At 41.7% G+C, this 20,778-nt stretch overlaps 1 long non-coding RNA gene across 2 annotated transcripts in view; it reads right to left on the bottom strand.

Annotated features, from left to right (window-relative positions):
- Nucleotides 1–357: 357 nt before the first annotated feature.
- LOC132810184 (uncharacterized) overlaps nucleotides 358–20,778 on the bottom strand; it is a 28,320-nt gene continuing 7,899 nt past the window's right edge. For both annotated transcript variants that reach the window (XR_009642780.1, XR_009642781.1), the window contains exons 3-5: nucleotides 2,677–2,746; nucleotides 1,506–1,623; nucleotides 358–430 (exon numbers count right to left, since the gene is read on the bottom strand). This is a non-coding gene — a long non-coding RNA (uncharacterized LOC132810184). The remainder of the gene's footprint in view (nucleotides 431–1,505; nucleotides 1,624–2,676; nucleotides 2,747–20,778) is intronic.

The raw sequence follows: 20,778 nt of genomic DNA, 5'->3' as shown, positions 1-20,778 counted from the left end.
CCTTTCATTATGTTCCCACCAAGGAAGGGTGGGATTATAATTAATTGTGATTACTCAAATGAAAATTAACCAGTGTTCACTCTGATAATTGGGCTGGGAATTAATTTGACTGTTTCTATGCAATGGACTGAGAATGAAATGGTAATTCACAATAATGATGGTACTAAGTATATAGGCTCTTATGTAAAAATTAACATCGTGACAATTGAAGGAAAAATAAATAGATATATCATGCGTTTATTGAAAATTCATGAAAAATACAACTGCTGAATATGTTTAAAGCATTTTTTTCTGATAATGAAAAGATAATTAGAATGCTTAGCAGCAGATGGAATCACCAAAACAAAAATGTATTCACTGTGACTATGCAGCTGCAGGCAGCTCCCCTTCCTTCCACAAACGTACAACTTCCAACAATTCAAAATGTACTCTGATTGATAGAGGGAAGAACAAAGTGTTAGGAAGCATTATTAAGGGTAGGTTGTGTTCAGAAACTTTATTGTTAGGTAGTGCTCACGTAAGGTAGTACTAGCAAGTCTGGAAACTGTTAGCTTCACTAGACAACAGTAAGCCATTATGTTACACTAAGAACAGACTGAAACACTGATGGCATAATGGGGCCACAGGGAGGGTGAACAGATAACAGGACATTGAAACCGTGTTAGATTGCACGTAGCTCATACTGAGGTAACTGAATCTTATCTCTTCTGGAACCAATACTATTAGAGAATACCGCTTCTTACCAAATAAGGATGTAGCACTGGGATGTGAGGGGCTAAAAGCTAGACAAAGAGAACAATAGCTCAGAACGCGCCTTCTCCAGTGAAGAGTAAATATCTCACTGCATGTCCTATGTACGGCTCTCTCATTAAAACAGCTTATATTTTGAATCAGATCCTGTGTCTCTCTCCTTCAAACGAACACGGGACGGTAGCCCGTCCTAACAAAACACATGTAAGTTTTTTTTTCTCGTGTTTACAAAAAAAGTCACAAATTTGAACATTTTAAGCTTTAAATTATTTAACCCTTGCTGAGATCAGAAATACAATAAATCTTCACGTTGAAGAAAAATATAATCAAATCATATCAAAATATACATCGATATTCACAATAATTGGGAGAGTGAACACTGCAATATCTTTCCATCAGTTGATGTACTGAGCCATACTTCCACTTTTATATCCCTTACTGGATTGATCAGTTATTGGATATTAGTAATAACTAAATTATTAATATGCTGTCAGTGAACTGAATATTAAAGATAAATCTCACATTACTGTGTGAACATACAATGTGCCGAAATAAATAGTAATTATTGGCAAAATGTCATTAAATATCTCTTAATCGATGAGGCTATGGTTACTTTGGTTGTTGAAATGAGTGGCATTCAGATATTTCCAATGAGCATTGGATGGAAAATCAATATTTTTGGTGTAGACTTGAAAAAACATTATTGGAGTATTGGCAATAAGAAATATAGGATTAAATTATGATGTGCATCTCACCTTACCGAATATTTTCAAGTTTTCTGAAAGGTTTCTAGTCCAATCATCAGTTTAAAAGGGGTCATTTTGGTTCAGCAGATCAGTAACTGCAAACATTTTCAACACATCTCCATCAAAGCTGATAATTTAGAAAAAAAATACCAAAGCATTACCTGTGTAAATGACAAAATATATCTTTAGCTTAGAGTCAAGTTCATTCTCTACTTATTTTATTCCTATTTTGACACAAGTGACTGAATATTGATTAGATTAAATGTCATATGTGTTAGACATGAGTTTTCTCTCAAAGATCTGTGCAACACAGGAATGGGCCCTTTGGCCCATAACGTTGTGCTGAACATAATGCAAAATAAACTCACCCCTTCGGTCTACCCTTGGTCCATATCCTTCCAAATTATCTAAATGAACATTTAAAAAGCCCTAATGTATCTGCCTCTACCACCAACCCTGGAAGTTCATTCCAGACACCTACCACTCCCTTTGTAAAAAACAAATTGCCCCTCACATGCCCCTTGAACTGTCTCCCCTAACCTTAAACGCATGTCACATACTTTTGACGTTTCAACTCTGGGAAAACCATTTTGACTGTCAACCCTATTTACGTATCTCCTGATCGAATAGACTTGCATCAATTCTTCCTCCATCCTCCGCTACTCCACAAAAAAGCAACCTGAGTTTTTCTCACGTCTCCAAATCCAGGCAGCATCCTGGTAAATGCCCTCTGTATGCTCTCCAAAGCCACCATACCCGTCCTATAATGTGGCGAATAGGAGTGAATACAATACTTTAAGTATGCCTTATCCAAAGTCTTATAAAGTTGCAACATGCCATCCTGACTCTTGTAATCAGTTCCCTGACCAATAAAGGCAAGCATGCCATTTGCCTTCCTGACCACCCTATCTACTTGCATGGTTACTTTCAGGGAGCCATGGTCTTGAACACCAAGATCCCTTTGAACAACAAAGCTGTTCAGGGTCCTGCGATTACCTACTTTTCCTTAATATTTGAGCTCCCAAAGTGAAACACCTCACTGTTGTATGGATTAAACTTTGCCTTTAATTTTTCTGCCCATATCTGCAATTTATCTTTTTCCTGCTTCATTCTTTGACAACCCTCTACATTATCCACAACTGCACTGAACTTTGTATCATCTGCAAACTTATTAACTCACCAAATTAGATTTTAATCCATGTCACTTATATATATTTGTCCCGCAAACAGAAGGGTTCCAGTGCAGATCCCTGTGGGAAAAAGACAGAAAATGAGGAAAATGCAGAATTCTTGAATAAATGAGGTTTCTTTCAATGACAAAACTATTCTGATGAATAATCTCTGAAGGTGTGATTTTTGTTTTGAAATTAACCCAATATTTTAATTCTCAGTTTACTGATCTTATTGAATATCTAGTACAAACTGCTGTGAAAATATTGAATCGTTTTAAGTGTTTAGTTCCAACATTAATTATTCTTTAATTGTAATTTCAATTATCACACCATCATGAGAGTTGAATCTATTATTTCTTAGTGCCAGTATCATGATGAAATATTTACACTCGTTTCAGGTCAACTCACCTGCAATCAAGCAAAGTTTTCTCACCCAACACTCATAGTAACTATCTCATTCTCTTTCATTTGAATTCTCAAAATAATTAAATGATTATTAATCAGTCTTATCAATTAAGAGGTGGCTAACTAGTTTTCACATCAATATTTCAGTTCTTTACAACATATTGCACAATTACATTGCAATAAGGGGTGTTCTCATCCTTCTTAAATTTGTTATCAGCTATTTTTGTTTCTGATTTCCAGTATCCACAGTTTTTTGCGTTCTTGTATTAATTGTATTTCATTTCAATGCTAACATTTCTATATTTCTGATTATTACAATAAGAGCTAAATCTTTTTCATGTTAAACATTATATTAATTTCACATGTTTCTTGTGTATACAAACCAGAATTAACAAATGTTTGCTCTATTCTTTTACAATAAATCTTGAATTCTTAGAAATCACAATTTTGTGAAAATGAGGGAAATTATCTTTTGCTTGATAGTCACATTGAATGACTAATGCTTTATTTCCAAGTCATGTGCATTACAAAGCAGTTTAATTTTGAGTACATAAATAACTGCTTCAAACATATTTAATTACTTGATTATCATGAGATTTATATTTATTTCAGATCATTGTCGCTTCGTTCCAACATTTTTAGAAATTACTAATTCCTTTTATCAGTCCATTACACACTGGAATTGTCTAATACAACCCAGTCTGATTATCACAATAAATATTTGAGCAGTTTTCCCTGTGAGTAACCACAGTAAGTAAGTGATTATAGTCCTGCCCTTCTTGCATAGGAACATTATGTAGGGCTCTGGTAATGTCTGTACTGAAAGACCAGGAGGTATGGGTTCAATTCCAACCTTCAACAGAGATGTGTCAAAGCACATCAGAGTTGATTAGAAAATATCTAAGTGTCTTCTGAATTGTTTTTCAATCCAACATTTTCTCAACTTGTGTCTGTTGTTCATTGTAATGTTCATAATATCTTGAATTTATTTGCTTCCGGTCACTGACTAAACCATGAATGTTATTATGCTGCTTCTAAGTACCTCTCAACTTTTAATAACTTTGCAGTCATAAAGATTCTGCAGTGTTATATTATTAAATTATATTTAAGGTAAGGGGGAAAGATTTAAAAGGGATCTGAGGGGCAACTTTTTTCACAAAGTGTGTTTGGCTCACATGGAATGAGCTGTGAGAGGAAAGGCGTTGGCTGGTATAATTATAACATCTAAAAGACTTTTGGACAGTTACATGAATAGAAAACGTCCAGAAGAATATGGAACAAACACAGGAAAATGGGGCTAGTTTCGTTTAGGGAACCTGGCCGGGCTGCCTGAATGGCCTGTTTCCGTGCTGTACCAAGCTAGCATAGTACAATTCAAACTTGACTGCGATGGGTAAAGGAGAGAACAAACGGGTGTTGATTCGATTTTGTGTTCATAAAAAAGTGACATGAATTTTAAATAATTTTGTCACAAGAAATAGTTCACTCTTATTGTGATCAGAAATACAATGAATGTGAGCATTGAAGTCAAATATAATTAAAACAATTCAACTGTGTTTATATGGTTAAAATAAAAATTGATATTCACAATCATTGTGAGTTTGTACACTGCCATATCTTCACATTACTTCATGTACTGAGCCACTATTACACATTTATACCCCCTACTGAACTGAACAACAATTCGATGTTAGCAACACTTAGATTTTGAAAATCTATCAGTGCACCGTGAAGAAGGAGAAATTGATGTAATTTTATCCTGATCGATGATCCAACATTTGTGTCTGAATCAGGAAGAGAGTAAGGAGATAACCAAAGTGAATATCAGAGTGACCACAAGATACAGTCCATGACATGTGATAGAAAAAGGAATTTGCATAATTCCATGGTTATTGAACGTTAATAATTAATTCCCTCCGCAGGTACTGAAGCAGTCCAAGTCCAAGTACAACAAGATCTGGACAATATCCAGGTTTGGGCTGACAAGGGGCAAGTAACATACATTCCACACAAATGCAGGCAATGACCATCACGTATAAGAAATAATCTAACCACCATCCCTTGACATTCGATGGTGTTGCCATCACTGAACACCCACGATCAACATCCTGGGAATAATCATTGATCAGAAACTGAATTGGTCTCACCACATAAACACGGTGGCTACAAGAGTAATTCAACTGCTGTCTCCTGAAAGCCTGTCCAACAGCTACCAGACACAAGTCAGGAGTGTGATGGAATACTCCCTACTTGCCTGGAAAGTGCTGCCCTAACAACACTCAAGAAATTTGTTATCATCCAGAACAAAGCAGCCCGCTTGATTGGCACAATATCCCCAGGTATCCACCCCACCCCCCATCCCCCCACCACCACCACTGATGCTCCGTAGCAGCAGTGTATACTATCTACAAGATGCACTGCAGGAATTCACTAACCAGCACCTTTCAAACCCATGGCCACTTCCATCGAGAAGGACAAGGGCAGCAGCTAGATGGAAAGACAACTATCTACAAGTTCCCCTATAAAGGTACTAATCACCCTGAATTGGAAATAGATAGCTGTTCTTTCACTGTCGCTGGGTCAAAATCCTGGAAATCCCCACCCCAAAGGTATTGTGCTGTATACACACAGCAGGTAGGCTGCAGCGGCTCAAGAAGACAGCTCACCACCAATTTCTAAAGGGCAACTAGGGATGGGCAAGAAATGCTGGGCCCAGCCAGTGACACCCACATCACATCAAAGAAATATTTTTAAAATGACTACAAGATCAAACCAGCTCCACACTGTCCTAGCTGCAATCTCTGCCCCTTATTGACAAAGATAAACGAATCTGACCTTGCTCAACTTTCTCATCAAAACCAAGTACAGTATTCACCCCAGCCCTCTCTTATATGAACTAGCAGCATTTCCACCACCAACAGTAGATCCTCTTAAAATATTTTGTCAGTAACTTTTAATTAACTGGTTACTACAATTACAATGCAATCTCTACAAACAGACCAAATACCTTTTATGCAACAACAAATTTTCTAACGACTTTTCTCGATCTCTGTCATTCTTTTTAGTTCGATGAGGTAGGGAGGGATGGAAACACGACAGTGATGTAAGATATATGTAATACAGTGAGACAGGGAAGCTAGTATGGCTCATGTTGACTCTTAGACCCCACACAGTGAAGCAACACATTCACTGCATAATAAACATAACATAACATTTCAACCCCACTCACACCCGGCGTGACAGAAATAAAATGTGGATCGGTTGGACAGGATAGGTTTGTTACAGTTAGAGTTTGGAAGAGTGAGGGGTGACATGACTGAAGTATCTAACATCCTGAATGGTTTGATAAGGTGGATGTGGAAAGGATGTTTCCACTTGTGGGTCATTCCTGAACGAGAGGGAACTGCTTTAAAATTGGGTTCACCCTTTCAGGACAGCGATGATGATATTTGTTTCCCATCAGAGGGCTGTGCAAATTTGAAACTCTCTGCCACAGAAGGTGGGCTCACTGAGTATTTTTAAGACACAATTTGATAGATTCTTGTGAAGGGACGTTGAGGGGAGATGGAATAGAAATCACTAACAGATCAGGCCTGGTCTTATTGAATGGTGGAGCAGGGTCGAGGGGCCGAATGGTCACCTTCTGCTTCTCTCTCACATGATCCAAGGAATGAGAGATTTGTTTAAAATTCATTCACTGGGTGTAGGTGCCACTGGCTGTGGGCAGCATTTATTACCCAGAGAGCAGGTAAGGGCCAACCACATTGCTGTGGGTCAGGAGTCACATGTAGGCCAGACCAGGTCAGGATGGCCGTTTCCTTCCGTAAAGGACATCAGTGACCCAGATGGGTTTTTCCTGACAATCGAGAATAATTTCATCAATAGACTCATAATTCTAGATGATTATTAAATTCAAGTTCCACATCTGCCGTGGTGGGATTCGAATGAGGGACCCCAGAATATTCACTGGGTCTCTGCATTAACAGTTCAGCAATGATACCACAGGACTGTTCCCGAGCTACAAAGGGTGGGAACCAAAACCTTGATCAAACAGGGAGAATTAAGGAGCGTTGAAGGGAATGGGGGAAGAGAATGACCAAGTTTAGGTTCAAGGCAACTGAAACTAAAGCCCCCAACAGGGAGGAGAACAAAGTAAGAAACCCTCACACAGCTGGAATTGGATAAGTGCAGATACCCCAGGGAGGTGTGGAACTACGCAGGGAGGACAGGGTGAAGGCACGGGTAGGTTTAAAAGCAGTGAACCAAATTTTGAAAATATCTTTCTGAACATAATGTAGATCAGGTTAAAACTGAGGTAGTGTCTGACACAACTTGCTGCAAGGACACAGACAGCAAAATCTGAGGTGATCATGAGGTAATGGAGGTAGAATGTGGGAGACAAGCTGGGACTGTATTGGAGTAGTCACGGTGAGAGGGAACAAATGCTGGATGCAGGGTTTCAGCAGCTGATGGACTGACGCTGAGGTGAGCCATCGGAAACTGAGCAAGTGAGCACCATCTAATAGGACAGAGAAACTGGTCCCTCAGCCTGAAACTGACTGACCACGTGGCTGTCAGTGACTCCAAAACAAGTGAATGGAAACATTGCTCAGAGCCTGTTTCTGTAACATTCAACACAACCAGGAAATGGAAGTGAATAATTAGCTGAAAACAAGGCCCTGCTCTGTTAGAGTCTAAACTATTCAATGTTCAGTTACTGAACATTATTGATTCACAGAATATTCTAACCTGCACAATCACAGTAAAAGGGGAAAGTAAACAACATTCTTGGCAAAGACATAATGAAACAACTGCTTGTATAAAACAGCTGAGAGCAAAAGGGCTGAAACCTCCACAAACTGACAAACACAGATACCATCGGTTTATAGATAGACAATGAAATTCTTCAGAAAAACACTTCCCTGCCTCTGGTGTGTGAACTGCCACTTATTTCCTTTGAAAAGAGTCTCTGTTTCCCCTCAGAAAAGCAGGTGTGTCGCGCACTTACAGACTGACTTACAGACAAAGGAAACCTGATCTGAGACTCGCAGGTTAATGAAGCTATTAGTGACAGTCCATTGCACACAACAAGAGCTTAGACCACAACAGATTCTAGTGAAACCAACAATGCAATGAAAAAGGTGAATTAGTCTTTATAATCATGCAGCCTCTCTCAATCAAATAATCCCAGTCAACTTCCAAACATTTTTAAACTATTAATACCAATGTATACAGATTTATTTCCTTCCCTAATTTCCTCCAAAAATATATCTAATTATTCTCTTCAAAGTACATTTTAAATGGTCAATTCATAATCACAATTCATTTCCAATTATTCTTAGAGCAAAACAACTTGCAAACTAAAATAGTTTTCATGTTAATAATGACACTGGAAACTTTGTTATGTAGTTTAACCATATTTCCAAATATTGTTTTGGTTCATTATTGCAGTGAAGCTAAAATTAAAGTCTATTTATTTTTTCTGATATCCTTCCATTACTTTATTCCCTAATAACAATGCCCATGGTGTAATGGGTGACAAGCATTAAAATAAAATCGAATTTTCATTGCAAGAACTGGTACAAATGATCACATATTATTCAGTTCATTCATTGTCGTTGATGTTAAGAGTTATTTTCACTGTATGATCATGTTAAATTCACTTAAATAATCACAGTACAATTCTCACCTCTATAGATCTGTAAAGTGAATGTCAAGTTATAAATATTTCAAGTAAAACCAAATTCACATTTTGTTCTGTTTTATTCCTGGAAGGACAGAATGTGTTACATTATTATGGGGAATAGGAACAAGTGAAGGTGGTGCCTCTCAGACGTGAGGCCTTAAAGCCAAAGGGCCAGCTGGCAGTCACAGTGGGGGATGTACCTAGTGCCCCGCTCTCCTCAGAAGGCAGTGAGGATGGTGACACTGGGTAGAACAGGTTAGATGATGAAGCGCCCACGTATCAACAGAGGGACGGCAATGGGTGGGATGACCCACCGCCCTGTAAGGCCCAGAAGGCCGTGTCCATGGCACCGCTCGGCATCAAAGCTCAACGTGGCTAGACAGTAGGGAGCAACAAAGGGAACTGACAGAAACCAAACCTTAACCGTTTACCCGGCTGAATGACAGGTGTTGGTGAATGAACACCCAGCCTGATAGAGAAATGGTAATAATGGGCCTTATTGAGACAATATGGATGAATTAATTGAGGTACACAGTCTCACCGAAGATGGTGTCAGCCAAGATCTCTCAGGCCAAGATGCCCTGACGTGTACAGCAGAAGCTGTCCCTGCAATGAGAGGGTGGGTGTGTGAGCCAGTTCCTCCCAGTGCACAGCTGATCAGTGGCTCCAGGCATTTACAGATATTACAGGGACACACTGGGGAGGGGACAGGCTGAATGGGCTAAAATAACCTTGGTGTCTCAGGGACCCAAGGGTAATATCGAGGATCATACAGAGAGGAAGCCTGAGGTGTGTAAGGACCACGGGGGATTACCAAACCCCAAACTGTGATGATGAAATAGGTTTGATGTGTTTAAAAGATGACATGGGACCCCATTTAACTGTAATTATAAACATGGGACTCCCAGTGGGAGATAATTCTAACCAAATGCTGAATTGGTCATGAGAGCTGAGGCAAACGCAGAAACACAGAGGAATAGCTTCAGTCCAGGGAGGGTAATCAAACCCACAATGTTACAAGGGAAGCAGGAAAGGGCACATAGCCAAGGAACGGAGGCAGAGAGAGGGAGATAGATGTTCACATTGTGTGTGGCCTGTGTTCACGTAGGCACATGCAGAGCCCATGAATATTTATTGATGCTGTGTTTGCTGTATTAATAAATATTAATACAGGAGCAGCTATATCAGTTACCGATATGGATTTGCCCCCACCCTCTCAATTACTAAAATGAGAGCATTTGGAGAGGGAATCGAGGAAGCTGGATAAAATAATCCGATGCAGATCACCGATATGGCAAAATATACTCAGATATGGGAGTGTGAAACTGAGGAAGGGACCATTCTGGGAGTTGCCATTTTAGAACAGTTAGGAGCAACTATTGATGTAGAGACACAAACTGTAATATGGGAACAACCTGGACAGGCCCGGGACAGGAAGCAAAGGAGAGGCGACATCTCCAGGGTAGATACCTTGCAGGGAGACTGGAACAGTCAGGGAATCTGGGGAGTTATAGCTAGGACCCAAACAGCAGTGTGGGGAACTCAAACAGGAATGTGGGTTATTATCTGTAGATCCTGTAAAGATCGAGGGCCCTCTCACTCCCCACACAAACAGGATCCCATTAAAGCTGGGGCTGAGGAGGCAATAATTATGACAGTGACAGATTGAGAGAAGCAGGGAACAGTCAGACCGACAGTATCCCAGACTAATTCACTGAATCCAGACGGCTCATCCCACCTCACTATTGATTATACCTCCCTCAGTAAATCCGCCACTAAAGAGTATCCTACAGTAGCAAACCACACCACTGTATTTAATGGATTGAAATCGCAACAGGATATAGTCTCAGCCCTTGATATTGTGAATGGGTTCTGGTCCATAATGGCAGAATAAGCTGATGTTTACTATCAAAGGAAAACAGTACACCTGGATCCAGTTATCTCAGGGATCCCATAATATTCCATTATATCCCACCGATGTATGGCTGATGGAGTTAGTCTATTTAATCTTACCAACACCTCATTACCTCAGTTGGTGAGAAAGAACATATCCAAATATTAAACATAGTATTGTGTCAGTTCAGGCAGGCCGGGCTTAAAATTAACCCACAGAGAGTGCAACTGGGAAGGTAAGTAGAGGCGTACCTGGGACATCATATCAGGGAGATCAAATCAGGAAGGCAGAGGGGATAATCCCAGTGGAACGAAAGACCATGATTTTAAAACTATCCATCTGCACATCGCGAAAGGGTAAGGCAAACTTTAGATTGTTTAATTATTGGAGGCCTTTTGTGGAGGCCAGAATTGGCAGAACCATCACAAGCCCTGACAGAAGCACGGACATTAGCCAGGGGTCAGGGAGTCAGCATATACACAGACAGTCAGCATGCCTTTGGTATTGTTCATGACCATGTGTTGGTCTGGGCTCGGTGAGGGTACATCACCTTGTCTGGGGGCCACATAGAGCATGAGGAACCGGTCAGAGAGTTAGTGGAAGCAGCTAACTTTCCCAGTGAAGCAGCAATAATAAAGATTAGAGCTCACAGGGAAGTAGAAACCCCACACCAACGGGGCAGTGAGTATGTGGATAAGGCAGGTAAAATACTGACTGAAACAGTGCAGACATTTGAGGAGATGGCAGTGGCAGGAGCTGCAGAAGTGAGAGAGGAAGGTTTAAAGATATTCCCAGAAACAGTCCCACAACAGGAGAAAGAGGAATGGGAAAAGGGTGGGGCAGTAATTGGACAAGACAGAGTCTGGATGATCCAGCAGTGCCACCACACTGTAAAAGACAAACGTTATTAAAAACATATCATGGGTCAGCCCATATTGGGCAGGATACAATGCAATATCAGATGCTCCACTACAGGGGGAGGCCTGGAACAGGGAGAGATACAGCAGCTTTTTGTTGAAGGGGTGTAGTTTTGTACACGCTATATGAGCCAGGGAAAGCAATCAGGATAAAATGGAGGCAGCAGCAGGGACCCAGGGGCCCATGGGAACAATTACAGATTTTACATACACCCCCATCCCAATCTCAGGGAAGGAAATCCTGCTGGGTCTTAATAAACAGGTTTACGCAGTGGGTGGAAGCATTCCCCTGCAGATTCTGGCCAAGGGACACATGTTACAGGGAACATAGTTAAACAGCTCTGTGGCCTGTTTGGTACTGAACAGAAACCCCATCTCCCATCCCACCCCCAGAGCTCAGGGACAGCAGAAGGAATGAAGCAGACACTGAAAGCTAGTCTGACTAAGGCCCTCCCAGAGACAGGCAGAGATGGGTTAGAGTACTCCCCACCATCCTAATTAAATTGACATCAACCCCAGCAAAGGGAACAAGGCAGTCCCCCTTTGTATTAGTGACCGGACGGACTACGCAGGTGCCACAGGGTGTGGCAGTGGGAGTGCCCGAGATGTCCAATGGCAAGGATAGGGTCAAACAATTCTTGAATGAACTGGCAAAGCAACTGCATGAGCTGAGAGGGGAAGTTGCAGAGGGACAGAGAATCAGAAACTGGGAAAGGGAGCACAGAAATATCCGAGCTGACATTCCAAACCCAGGAGATCAGGTCGAGTGAAAATATTACCGGAAAGCATGAAGGAAACCCAGCCTTACTTGGCTGGGGAAGCCACAGAGTTCACGAGAGGGAACTCTCCCACCATGCTTAAGTAAGGAGCGCTGAATAAAGGTCACCGCGCTGCTAAACTCAGGCTCCTCTTTGATACTTCTCCCAGCAACAGTTGTGCAGGGACATGTTGCTGGCTGGAGGTCTGTGGCCAGTGTCTCTGTTCCACAAGGATCAGAACTGGGACATCTGTTGTTTGCAACATATATCAGTGATTAGCAAGAAAATGTAAACAACTGAATTAGCAAGTTTGTAAATGGTACAATTGATGAAGCTGTGAACAGTGAAGAATGTTGTCAAAGGACACAGCAAGAAAGATCAGTTAGAAGGTTATATGGAGAAATTACAGATAAATCTGATTTAAACAAATGTGTGGTGATGCATTTTGGGAGGCACATTGCAAGAGGAATGTATGCACTAAACGGAAGGGCCCTGAGCAGCATTGATATACAGAGGGATCTTCAGGTGCACGTTCACAGCTCCCTGAAAGTGGTGAAGGAGGTGGATGGCAGGCTTGCCTTCTTCTGTCAGGGGAGTGATTATAAAACTGTCATTAGGCCACCTTTGGGGTATTGTGTGCCGTTTTGATCACCACATAAGGAGGATGTGGAGGCTTTGGAGAGATTGAAAACAGGTTTACCAGGATGTTGTCTGGATTGGGAGAGGTTGGAAATTCTTGGATTGCTGTCACTAGAAAGTCAGTGGCTGCGGGGTGACCCAAGAGGCACAGAGTGAATAATCTGAATCTTTTTCCAAGGTGGAAACGACAAATTCTAGAGGCCATAGGTTTAAGGGGAGAGGGGGGACGTTTAAAGGAAATGAAAACCAAAACAACTGCAGATGCTGTAAACCAGAAACAAAAACATTTTTGTGAAAAGTTCGGCAGGTCTACCAGCATCTGTGAAGAGAAATCAGCGATAACGTTTCTGAGGAAGGGTGACCAGACCCTAATCATTAACTGATTTTTCTTCACAGATGCTGCATGACCTGCTGAGCATTTCCAACAACATCTGTGCAGGTTTAAAGACAGTTGTGTCAAGCAAGTTTCTTATGCAGAAGGTGGTCAGTGACTAGAATGTACTTGCCTGGGAGATGGTAAAAGCAGAAACAATCACAATGTTTAAGAGGCATTTGGGCAGACACATAAGCAGACATGGGTTGGCAGGGATATGGATCATGTACAGGCAGATGGAATTAGTTTGGAATGGCATCATGATCCGCACAGACACGGTGGGCCGATTATTCCGGTGCTGTCCTGTTCTGTTTTCCGGGGGGTAGAATGTGTGGAGCGAGAGATAATATTTTGAGTGGAATATGTCTTCTTTAGAACACAAAGTAAGTTGATGCATTTTGAGAGAAGCAATGTAGAAAGGGAATATATATTTGATTGGAACAGACACAGGGAGCAGGACAGCAGGATGGGGGACAATGTGTACAAATCATTAAAGGAGAGAGAACATAAAGTGTTTTGAGTAAACGTATAGGATACTGGGCTTCATTAATAGAGCAAATGATAACAAACTCATGGAAAAGATGCTGACCATTGACAAAGCTCTAGTTAGGTCACAGTCAATCATTGCATCCAATTCTGGTCACCAGATTCCTGGTCAGGATGGGGAAGTTAAAATACCACAGAGGGGCCAGTTCCATACTTTCTTTCAGGATGCATTGGCGACTCAAGGGTTAAACATTCTCCTGCCAAAGGCCTGTACTCTTACAATACAGACAGAACACCTCAGTAGGGGGAGGCGGACTGTACCTTCGAAATAGAACGCTTTGCAGCCACACATGTGGATTCCCCCGTAACCCCAGACAGAGGAATTTGCCCTTTCCAGACAAGACTGAGAGCCCTGGGCACAACCCTGTTAAACTGCCTCCCGCTCCCATTGTCTTACCTCCCCTCCATATTAGCATAGGTAAGTGAATCCCCCATTTACTGAAGGAAGAACCCTTCTGCCTTAATCTCTTCCAATCAACACATAATCATGAGCAATACAATAATCAGTTTCTGTAATCCATTCACACTTTATCACAGGACGTCGCCATTCATCAAGCTTTGTAAGGTCATAATTACCTGCTTTAAACTATGTAATGGCAATCGCCCATGTGACTGATATGTCTTTGTCTAATTCCTATTAAATATACTGTCTCTGTGGGTAAGGCAGAGATTCATGAAGAACAGTCTCTGCAAGTAGACACTCGGCTACGTTAGAGATGCTTTGAAACTCTCGCCTGCAGTCCAATAATAAAGCTACTGCTGTTGTGCAGAAAACTTGCATCATTTGGATTTGTGGAACAAAATAGGCACCAACAATGAATGATATGAGTGATCTTCAGGTGTGGAGTACAGACTTACTGGAGTGGTTCACTGATGAAGAAAATGCAGTCACTGAATTGATTTGAAGAAATTGCTATTTTCTTTGAAGTAAACTAGTTGAATATATTTTTGATAGAGCTGTATAAGATTATAACACACCTAGATATAGCAGACAAAAATATCTGTATTCAATAGGTGATTGCACAAGAATTAAGATCAGATGTAAAGTTTTGATACAGCGGGAGATGAGCAAGTGTTTCTGCTGACTGTATTGGCTGGAAATATGCAGAACATGCTGCCTATTATGGTAGTGCAAGCAGAGAAGATGAATGATTGATAAAAACAATTAGATCAGATCTGAGGGAAATAAAATTGCAGAGTTTGGGGGACGTATGGGGAATGAGAATATTGGATTCTGCTACAGTGCGCCAGCTTGGATTTGATGGGTGTCTCTCTGTGCTATAATGCATTTTATTTGGACCTACTTAACTTTCTCTGGTCTGGTCACCGATTAAATTGTCATTTAGGTAAATCTGCTCAGTGTTCCTACTCAGTCCAACACAGGCTGTCCTTCCACAGCAGGAGATAATATTTACTGCTTTATACTGGGTTCTGGGAGGGGGCGGGGGGGGGGGGGGGGGTGGCGGTTGGTGGGGTGTGTCTAACAGTCTGCCAGCACTTATCTGAAATCAAAACACCAGTGCAGCCACACTAGGGACAGACTCTGGAAATGTGGGGAATGCCAGAAGGGAATTCTTTACCCATTCCCACCTGGAAACTGGCCAAACCAGTCAGTCTGGAGAGAAGCTGTTCACCTGCTCTGTGCGTGTGTGTGTGTGTGTGTGTGGGGGTGGGGGGTGGGATTCACTCAGGCAGCCATTCTGCTGAGACACCAATGAATTTACTCATAAGCACAACTTGAAGGACTTTTTTTTCCTCTTATTCACACCAAGTAATGAACAATGGTATTGGCAGTTCATAAAGTTTTTTGCATATAGAGAACTTAGCTTTGGAAATGTTCACAGCAGTGTTGAACATGTACAGATTCACACTGGGTAGAGACTTTTAATTGCCTTTATTCATTCACAGGATGAGGGTATCGCTGGCCCGGGAAGCATTTCCTGCCCATCCCTAATTGCCCAGAGGGCAGGTATGAATCAACCCCATTGCTGTTTATATTGATATTAATCAACATGAATGTCAGACTAGATTAATTATCATCAAACTCAAATCCATTTGATATTCATATATTTACAATCAGTGTTCAATTCACCAAATGTAGCTGAAGGTTATAATCTTTAAGTGATTCTAACAGAGAAGATACCTGAATACTTGTTCAGCAAATTAAAGCCTGTTGTGTTTAGATAGTAATAATTTTTTAAAAAGTAAGGTGACTTGAGAATAATGGAAGAAGTTGATTGTTGGGTAACTGATAATCTTGTTTTAATCTGAAGTTAATTTAGGATTAGTTAACAAATGGTAGGGAATCCCAGCCCCATAGAGTGCACATCCAGTTCCATGTGGGAAAACCAGGACACTTCTTGTATCAGCGACAACCACAAGAACACGGAGGTGACACTGGAAATGTCAGGAGCACGAGTTAATCCATGGTTAAGGTACTGCACTCACTCCGAGTCCCCACGTTGATGTGTTCTCACCAGAGAGGGTACAGAGGAGATTGATCAGAATGTTTCCATGATTGGAGAATGTCTGCTCTGAGGAAAGGTTGGATAAGTTGGGGATGTTTTCCGAGGAGGATGAGCTGAGATTTAATTGAAGTGATAAGATGCTGAGGAATCCAGATCGAGTGAATAGGAAGGAGCTATTCATAACAGAGAGGTCAGAAACTGGAGGTTTTAGATTGAAACTAATTCTCAGATAAAGGGGAGTGGATGGTGGGGGGGCAGGAACTCACTGATGGGCTGGCAGAGGCAGTAGCCAGCATCACCTTACAATAAAAGGACATGGATGTAACTGAAACGCTGGAACATGCAGGGCTATGGACTAAAGTCTGCAGAATGGGATCATTGTGATTTATTTGACGTTTCTCCAGAATATTAAACTCAAGTCCAATTTGAGAATTTATGAATATCATCCAACCTGAATTCCAAACGTCAGACTAAATTTGTCAGTAAGTTCCAGCACAGATCGAGGCTACTTGGTCCATCCTGTATGTGTTGGCTGTAATAGAACGATCCAGGCTTTACAGCGTTCTGTACTCACCAATGACAGCAACAATTTCAGACTGTGTACTCTGCCCTCTATGTTGTTATAATCTGTTTTTTTTTCAATGTATTTCTTTGGCAGCTGCTCAACTTGTTTCCTTGTTTCTTTCCCAGCCCTAACTCCATTCCCCGTGGCCTTGAGGGACTACCATTTCTGCTGTTTAATCTCTCCTGCCTTCCCCCGAGTGACAGACTGTCTTTTTGTCCTTGTCTCACTCCCACCTTGCTCACAACCTGTTACATTTCTGATGGTTCCCAGACCTCTAACTTTCACTGCGCCCCCTGGGTCAATGGCACGAGTTTTGAATTTTCTTCCTCATGAGATAATCAGAAATCTTTCTGGTTGCAGTTTCCCCCAGATTTTATTTTGAAAAAAAAGAGCATTTGTGTCAGAGTCAAGTATTTGTGAGCCTTCATCCACAATCCTGAGCACTTAGACATAATATGTGACCCTCCCACAGATGTGCAGGTTTGCTGGATTGGCCGTGCTAACAGGGCCTGTAGTGTGTAGGTTAGGTGGGTTGGGCTAACCATGGAAAATGTGGGGTTATGGAGGTAGGGTCATTGCAGACTCGATGGACCAAATAGTTTCTTTGTGCGCCTCAGGGATTCTGTGATTCTAACTAGTTGTGATTGTCGACACGTTTTCCTCATGCCAGGTTCATTCAGCTCAGGTACACACACTGCCTTTGTGTTTCTGTTGGTTCTCACTCAATCCTTTCCTTCTGTTTTACAGCAATTTCACACTGTATGTGAGGGTGAGAATGAATTTGTCAATACAAATACTCCAACCGAAACCCGCACAGGTCAGGCCCTGTTTCTGCTGCTGATGTCGCTCACAGGGAACAGGAAAATAAAGGTTCAGTCATACATCTTACAAGGACACAGAGGTTACAATCACCAGGAACGGGTACACAGCTCAAAACTCTCTTCTCAATAAAGGATGCTGGAGAGACGCCTGGTACAAGTAGGAAGCTTTGTGTCTGTATTTTCAGAGATTTGAGGTTGAAATCATTGGATTTGAAGCATGTTTCATTGCCCCAGGTCATCAAAGGTGCGATCTAAATGTGCATCTTTCTTTCTGTCTTTTTGTCTGAGTTAACAATCTGAACCATCTCCTGGGCAGTTAGAATGGATGACAAATGCTGCCCCAGCAAGTGATGCCGTCATCCCACGAACAAACAAAACAAATCCAATCGCTGTGGGTAGTTGTGAACTCGCTGGTGTTATTGGAATGTTTATGGGGTAAAGTGAGGTGATCCTTTGGAGAGCTGATGAGCCAATCAGCCTCCTTTTGTACAGTAACAATTCTGTGAATACTTAATTCTGAGCCCTCTAAGGAAATATCAGCGCAGGGTTTGTAAAGAGGTCAGATTGAATGAGTGTCTCGGTGAACACAAGTGAGACACAGGTACTGAGAGGCTTTGGGATGGATTAAATTAAATTTTATACATTTGCACAGTCATCAACATTACAGCAGTTAAAAATGGGAGTGATCAAGAGAGTGGAATTAGAGCAGCAAATAAATCTTCAACATTTATGTAGCTAAAGGGGATGCTGGGTAAAGATACTGTAGTTAGTGCTTATTTTATTCCAGGCACACCCGCCTAGGAGCACATCCTTCTTGTATCTATCCTATCGAGCTCTTGACGATTTTGTTCATTTGAAGTGTTTCATGTTTAGATACTCCAGAGAAGACAGCTTCAAGCTCCTCAATCTCTCCTACTAGGGCAATGCTGCTGTTAGAATTCAATTCACTGGCATGTAACTGGCTGCTTCATGGACTGAAACTGGCAATTGAGACTGAAAGGTAACTGAGTGGTGAGCACTGCTGCCACACAGCGTCAGGGACCCAGGTTTTATTTCAGCCAGATGCGACTGTGTGGAGTTTACACGTTCTCACAGTGTCTGCGTGGGTTTCCTAGGGTGCTCAAGCTTCCTCCCACAGTCCAAAGATGTGTAGGTTAGGTGGATTGCCTATGCTAAATTGCCCACAGTGTCCATGTATGTGCCGGTTAGGCCATTAGCCATGGGAAATGCAGAGTTACAGGGACAGGGTGGGTCTGAATGGGATGCTCATCATAGGTTGGTGTGGACTCGATGGATGAATACCCTGTTTCTGCACAATAGGGACTCTATTCTATTCTCATGAAGAAGAATGTACTTGTCTCAATGTGTTGCAAATTTGTGGCATTCCCTCTTCAAAATGCGGTGGATGCCAGGACAATGAGCAGATTTAGTGAAGAGATACAGATGTTGAATTTACAATGAAATGAAGGGTGAGAGAGAGCAGGTGGGAAAATCCAGCTGAGACCGAGGTGAGCTCAATCATCACCGTATTAAATGGTGGGGCTGGTTCGAAGGGCTGCATTGCCTCTCCTGTGCCCAGTGCTCATCTTCGTACGGTAATAACTGGAAAGCTGAATCCAAAACTCACCACCTTCACCAAAGGAGATTTTCGGAAAAGGCAGGATAGTCAGGTGAATTAGTGTTCCAAACTTAGATAGTGAGGAAGCATGTGGGAGATAATGATTTTGCAATTTTAAACTGAGGGGAGACAGTGATTTATGGTTTTAGACTGTGAGGACATTCACACCGTCCAGAATACTCTGTTGTGAATATCTATCCTATACTTAATATAAAGCCAAGGTCCTTGACAATGAAACGCAAAACATCCAGGAAACTTCGCCTCACCTCGTAATCTGATAAAAGACTTCTGATAAATCTGGTTGAACTTAGAACACAGCTGGAAAGCTGGAAGATTAAATCCAATCCAAGATCCAGTGCTTAAACAAAGGAGACTACAATAGGATGAGGCAGGAGTTGGCTAATGTAGACTGGAAGCAAAGACTTTACCGTGGGAAAGTTGACGGACAACGGGGGAATTTTTCGAAGTGCTCAGCAAAAGTATATATCAGTGAAAAGGAAGGACTGTAGGAAAAGGAGTAATCTGCCATGAGTGGCTCAGGAAATAAGGGAGTCTATCAAATTGAAATAGAAGGCATACAAATTGGCAAAGACCAAGGAGAAACTAGGAGATTAGAGAAACTTTAAAGATCAACAGAAAGCTAGATGGGATTGGGGGAGAAAAGTGATGAGTATCCCCAGAGCCAGAATAGCAGTTTACACTGTGAGAGGGGAACCTATTGTGTGGGAAAATGCGGCCTCTCATTGTTGAAGCACTTAACTGTTAACATAGAGATAATCCTGATCAAGTTAAAAATCACAGCACACTCCAAAAGCTTGTGCTTCCAAATAAACCTGTTGAACTATAACCTGGTGTTGTGTGGTTTATAAGTTTGTCCGCCCCACCCCAACACAAGCTCCTCAATATCAGAATCCTGATAGACATCCCCACTGAAACTGAAGTGCCTGTCAGATACTTGAGGGAGCCACAAGGGCGTATGCTTTAACCACAAAGTGCGAAACTGAACTAGACTTTCTAACTGACCGTTGCCATGGAGATAATACTGAGAGAGAGTCTCTATTCAAAGTCCCAAACCACAAAAGGTATAAGAATGGGAGCTTTACATTGGATAGGTGTTTTGCATGTACACTATCCAGGTAACTGCCATGTCTCATCAATAAAGACACAAAGAAGACCTCTCAGTTCTGTACCTAGTTATTCCTATCCAGCAGGGTTTAGGAATATGAGTACACAGCAGTCAGTCTTCACAGTGGTGGATACGAAGAACATGCCAGTAATTGATAAGGAGACTGAGGAAGGTGAGGACCTAGAAACAACCATTATCACGAAAGAGTTAGAGCTGGGCAAGCTAATGGAGCTAAAGGTAGACAAGTCTCTTTGCCCTGATGGAATACATCCCAGGGTGCTACCAGAGATAGCG

The sequence above is a fragment of the Hemiscyllium ocellatum genome, unplaced genomic scaffold (assembly GCF_020745735.1).
Source record: "Hemiscyllium ocellatum isolate sHemOce1 unplaced genomic scaffold, sHemOce1.pat.X.cur. scaffold_1570_pat_ctg1, whole genome shotgun sequence".
NCBI lineage: Eukaryota > Metazoa > Chordata > Chondrichthyes > Orectolobiformes > Hemiscylliidae > Hemiscyllium > Hemiscyllium ocellatum.
The sequence above is the reverse complement of the archived record's forward strand: the minus strand, read 5'-3'. Positions and strand labels throughout refer to the sequence as shown.